This window comes from Procambarus clarkii, chromosome 56, assembly GCF_040958095.1.
Source record: "Procambarus clarkii isolate CNS0578487 chromosome 56, FALCON_Pclarkii_2.0, whole genome shotgun sequence".
NCBI classification, from domain to species: Eukaryota; Metazoa; Arthropoda; class Malacostraca; order Decapoda; family Cambaridae; genus Procambarus; species Procambarus clarkii.
In genome coordinates this window covers 34067700-34073699 of record NC_091205.1, presented here as the reverse complement: position 1 = coordinate 34073699, position 6000 = coordinate 34067700, and the positions used below count along the sequence as shown (strand labels likewise).

Sequence of the window (6000 nt, the reverse complement as noted above, 5' to 3'; positions counted from 1 at the left end):
AATGACCCCAAGTGACCTGAGGTCAAATCATGAGAATTTCACCTTACTTCTACTAATCTTATAATTGGAGCCTGGTAGCCTTCAAACATGCCAACGTTTAAGGAGTGGCTTGGTAGAGAGCCGGAGGCTATCTACTTGTGGGCGGAGTTAGTTACTAGGTTCCCCAATATATACTCGGAGAGCTATCGATTCGAGAGCATTAACAAGACAGACAGAACGGCAGTCAGCAGAGCAGAGAAGACGGCCCTAGCAGGGAGGCTGTCAGCCGGCAGGGCGGGACAGTCTCTGCTCAACTATAGACCCCCCCCCCCTCTATCCAGCTATAGGCAGACACTTGGTGAGTTGAACATTAAGGTGACTTGGTCGTGTTTTACAAGTGTTGTGTCATGATCAGGGGCAGTCAGTTGTAGTGGTCTCAGATTCTTGGAGGATGACTCACTTTACATATATAGATCTTGAACATTGCTTAAATTATGATACTTAGTATGTGAAATATAATTGAATTTATTATTTAAATTGCCTTTGTGTCCCCTAGAGTTGAGTTGAGGTGAGAAAGCCTCTGGGATTATTGGTTCCCTGATTTTACTGAGTACATGAAAGATGGGACATACTAAAAATGACCTTGATAACATCTTTTGAGAATTTTGTGATACAGACAAGTTCCATTCCTTGTCTTGTATGTAATGATCATGAATGGATGGCGGCAGCATTTCGTCTTCTACTATTTCCTATTTCTACTTCTACTATCTACTCTTCTACTTCTACCTATCTACACCTCTCCCTCCACCCCTCTCTAAACTCTCACTTTCAACTAATGACCCTCCTCGCTCCTCCCACCTCCCTACCTCTCACCCCAAACCCTCACTAATTACTCCACTATTCATTTCTTTCCTTTCGTTTTCTCTTATACGTTTGTGGCAGTGAAAAGTATTCTAGAGTTCTGTCTAGAGTTTCGGGTAGCTGATCCAGTTACGGCGCCTTGTAGTCGTAGCACCTAGGTAGTCAAATACCTAGGCTACAAGGTGTTGAACGAGAGAGGTTGCCTTAGGAACTCTGGAGGGTGCTCTAGAATAGTTAGCTAACTGAGGACGGGATAACGGACTAGAGAGAGCTGTTTCCCCCGGCCTCGTTAGTTAACTGGGGGGTGGAATAATGGACAAGATAGAGCTATTTCCCCCACCCCCCGTTACAGGGAGAATGAGGGGATGGGTGAGTGGGAGATGGTGGGGAGGACAAGGGGGGTGGTTAGGAGGACCAGGGAATGGAGGAATGGGGGTGGGTGGGGGAGGACAAAGGAACGGGGGCGGGGGAAAATGGTTGGGAATACGAGGGGACGGGGAAGTGGGGAATGGTTGGGAGGACAAAAGGACGGGTGTGTGAGGAATGGTTGGGAGGACGAAGGAACGAAACAGGGGGGAGGGGAGTGGTGGGGGGGGATTGAGAGTCAGGGGAAGGTTGCTGTGGCTCAGCAAAGCACATGCGTTGCTGAGCTACAGCAACATGTGGTCGGGTACAGCTAGTTAGATTATAAAAACTTGAAAGTGTAATTACTATTTCTAAAAAAAAAAAAATCACTAAAACAAACTGTAAACAAATTAGACACAGGTATATATGAGTAACATTTAAATTGTCAACATGCTATTGTAAATTACAAACTTCAATACTGAAAACAAACTTCATTGTAAGGTTTGGAGAAATATAAAAAATGTTCTATTGTGCAAGTCCTTAACAGCTGGAAAAACAAATATTTCTTGCTACTCTGAACTTCAAATTTACTAATAACACCCTAGGAACACAATTAATACACAAAAGAATTACAAAAGAATATCCCTCCTCCTCCTCCTCCTCCTCCTCCTTCCTCCTCGACCTCCTATTCCTTCCTTCTCGCCCTCCTCGTTCCTCCTCCTTCCTAGCCCTCTTCCTCCTTCCTCCTCGCTTGCCTCCTCATTCCTCCTCGTCCTTCCTCCTCGCCCTCCTCCTTACCTCCTCCTCCTCCCCCTCCTCCTTCCTACTTCCTCCTCGACCTCTTCCTTTCTCCTCGACTTCACCCTCTTACCTAGATCTCTTCCTCCTTCCTTCTCGCTCTCCTTCTCCTCCTCCTTCCTCCTCGACCTCCTATTCCTTCCTTCTCGCCCTCCTATTCCTTCCTCCTCGCCCTCCTCGCTCTCCTCCTTCCTCTTCGCCCTCCTCGTCCTCCCTCCTCGCCCTCCTCCTTCCTTCTCGCCCTCCTCCTTACTCCTCACCCGCCGCCTTCTCCCTCTCCCTCCTCTCCCTCCTCGCCCTACTACTCCTCCTTCCTCCTCGCCCTCCTCCACCTTCCTCCTCGCTCTCATAGCTCGTCATCTTCTTCCTCCTCGCCCTACTCCTCCTCCTCCTTCATCATGCAGCCTCCTCCTTCCTACTCGCTCTCCTTCTCCTTTCTCCTCGCCCTCCTCCTCCTTGTTCTCCTCCTCCTTCCTCCTGCTCCTTCCTCCTCGCCCTACTCCTCCTTCCTCCTCGCCCTCCTCCTCCTTCCTCCTCGCTCTCCTCCTTCCTCCTCGCCCTCATTCTTCCTCGCCCTCATTCCTCCTCGCCCTACTCCTCCTCCTCCCTTCTCCTCGCCCTTCTCCTCCTCAGTCTCCTCTTTAACTTCCTCCTCTACCTCATCCTCCTTCCGCCTCGACCTCCTCCTTCCTCCTTGATATCCTTCTCCTTCCTCCTCGACCTCATCCTCTTACCTGGAATTCTTCCTCCTTCCTCCTCGACCTCTTCCGAAGAATATGAATAAAAATGACGAATTAACCTTTATTATGACCGTGTTTCTTTTTACTAAGTGTAGAAATATACTTTTATATTTCTATATTTATATAAATAACAACAATAAAAAACTACGTTTATGAAACATTTAAGGTTGCCACAAGGTTTCAATTTTTTTTTTGCCAACGTTTCGTGCAATACGTTTCAGAAACTTATTTACAGCCACACAAAATTACGCATCTAATGCGTGAAAACAAACGTTGCCCATACTTTCCAACACTTTCCAGATACGTTGTGGCAACCTAAAATTGTTTCCTAGGGACACCGTTCCTAGGACAAGGAGCAACGCCTTGAGGAAGGGGGGCGAGTGTGTGAAATAGTGATTAGCTCAGTGCCCATTGAAGAACCAGGATTGGGATAGCTGAATCTCAGGGATTGGAACGGCGATGACGCAAAGGCTTCATGACACCTGAGGACCTGTGGAACGTTCCTGGATCGTCAAGGATCGACTCGGGAAGCGTGGGAACCTCACACCATCGAGGGACAGGCGTCGTGAGCCAGGAATGTAAAGGTAGATCACTTTCCCTTCCATTACCCCTTGTGTGAGTAGGCTAGATAGGCCACAATATTCACTTATGTATGTGGCAATAGGACATTAATACTTTAGTAGTAGAATAGGCTGCAGGGCAGCTTGTGTCCAAGACTGTTGGAGAGGACAGTGTGTATGGACGGCAGGACAGTGAAGAAGAGGTGCCGACGTGGTGAAGAGGCCCTCCTGTGAGAGTGTGTGTGACTCCTGTCTTTCTGCCCAGTTGAAGGAGTGTTGGAGGTCGTGGAAGAAGAGTTGCTGACGATCTCCAGATTTATTATCCTTATTTTCATATTCATGTATTACTTGTGATTGTGTGTGTGTTCATGTAATTTGTGTCAGTAAAGTCACACATTTTATCATTGTGTTTAAGTGTGCCTCCATTATAATATTTCTCTATGAGCATACACGAAGGTTATCATAGTACCACCTAGGGAACACCACGTTCTCTATAAAAGTTCTTATTGCCTGGAGAGTGGTAAAAACAGTACAGACTTATATAGAAGTGTACCCTTAGCCATCCGATCAGTATCAGTGCCTGAATGGTGGCAACTAGTAACGTAGTGGCTAGAGAGAGGTAAAGCCACACAGACCTTCTTGAGAGAGTACCCTGGGCCGACAGTCTAATAGCAGATCTATGGGAGTAGCAACCTTCTGGCAACAAACAATATATAATACACCCACTGAACTGCATCGCTGGGGTGCAGTTATAATAACCCAGATGGCGACCTTGTTAAGAAGAAGATAAAGAAGACAGGCGGGAAAGGAGTTCCTGCAACCTTTTTGTCTGGCAGGCAAGACTCAGGGAGGTTATTGTTATAAGGTAAGCCTGATCGAATCTTCTTTCACTCCTCCACGGGTCTAGGCTGGAACTGTTAACAGCAGTTTCCCCGTGTTTGACTGAAGGGCTTCCAGGGTGAATCAGTGGCACTCCCCCTTTTGTGGTGGAAGCAAAGATCTGCGGTCGTAGGCATTGTTGGTCCTCTCCTGTGTGACCAAGGAGACCCCGGTGAATCCCGGGAGTCGGAGAGGCTGAGTATTCGGCCTTTTGAGCCCCTAGCAGCTGAGTGCTAGCAGAGCCCCGGCCTACCCCCTCGTGACAAGAACTGGCGACCTTGCCAGGATTCGAGCCACGGTAGCCAAGAACTGGAAACTTTGCCTGGAAGCGTGGATCAGGCTACAGTGTTGCCATGGTATGGTAATCAAGCTACAGTGTGGCCCAAATTTCATGACAAGTGTTGCCAGGGTACTAATACAGTGTGGCCAGTGAATTCAGTGGTACTGTTACCCAACCAGCTAAGGGACTGAAACGGTGAAATTAGTGCCTACTAACTTGTCTGTGCTGTCGTGTATGCTCGATGATATAGAGATGGAGGAGGACAAAATAAAGAAATTTATTGACACAAGGGACGAGAGAATTTTGGAAGAGTGTACCAAGGCCCAGCTCCAACAAGTGGTAAACCCTTTGGGATCAGGTTGAGGACGACTAAGGTTGCGGAGCGAAGGATAGAGATCATGGCACAGCTCACAGCTCGAGAGGAGGCGACGGGAGAGCAGCCATCTCAAGGAGAGCCGTCCCAAGAAGAGCCTTCGCAAGGTGAACCGTCCCGACTAGAGCCACCCCAAGCGCCTACCAGTGTGGAGAGAGTTCACAGTGAACATGGGAGCAGTGGAAAGTCCAGCTGTAGTAAGAGGAGCCTACAACTGGAAATAATGAAGATGCAACTGGAAGCCCAGCTGCGGCGAGAGGAAAAAGAAGCACAAATGCGGCGAGAAGAAGGAGAGAGACAACTGCTACTGGAGGAGATAAAGGCAAAGAAAGAAGTCGAATTGCGTCGCATTGAGCGTGGTCTGCCCTCACTACCTGCACGGCGGGATGACCTCAAGGTAAGGGAACGTGACTGACCTACGTTTGAACCACAAGAAGCTGAGGCTTTCTTCGAACACTTTGAACGAATAGCGACTCTGAAGGAGTGGCCGGAAGATGATTGGGCTGCTCTGGTCCAGGGCAGGTTGACCGGTGAGGCCCGGGAAGCCTACAACATGCTGGACCTAGAGGAGTGTACTAGTTACGACGCAATTAAGAATGCGGTGCTCCACTCAATCCGGCTGACTCCGGAGATGTACCGGAAGCGGTTCAGAGAGTGTACAAGAGCGTCGGGGAAGTCTTACACCGAGATCGCCAGGGATATGGAACGGAAATTCCTACGATGGTTGAAAGCGGAGGAAGCGGAGTCGGCGGATGATATTAAACGACTGATAGTGATGGAGAAGTTTATGTCAGTGCTCCATCCTGAGTTGCGAGTAAGGGTGAGAGAAGCAGGTATTAAGGACCTGAAGGCTGCAGCGGACCGAGCCGACATGCTGGAGGAGGCACTACATCTCAGGAGGGAGGGGCCGCCCAGACACTCGCCTTACCCCAGGTCGGGAGGGAACTTTGGGAGTTCAGGAGGAGCGAGGACGGGTGGGGACTCTCCCAAGAGTAGTGTGCCCAATGAAGTAACCCGGTTCAAGAGCTCAAGGGATGCGGGAAGGAAGCCCCAAGCTGTGAGCAGTGGACCTGGTTCGAGAGCAAGTGCTGCAGCCAAGGACACGACGACAGGGAGTCCAAGGAGGACCCAGGGGACGTCTGCAAGTGGTACCGCCAGGGGGACTGGCGAGTGGCCGCCCAGGGG

The 6000-nt window shown here is 49.4% G+C and overlaps 1 protein-coding gene across 1 annotated transcript in view; it reads right to left on the bottom strand.

Annotated features, from left to right (window-relative positions):
- Window positions 1-6000, bottom strand: part of LOC138353262 (uncharacterized) — a 472768-nt gene that overhangs the window by 194525 nt on the left and 272243 nt on the right. The gene's annotated exons all lie outside the window — the stretch shown is intronic.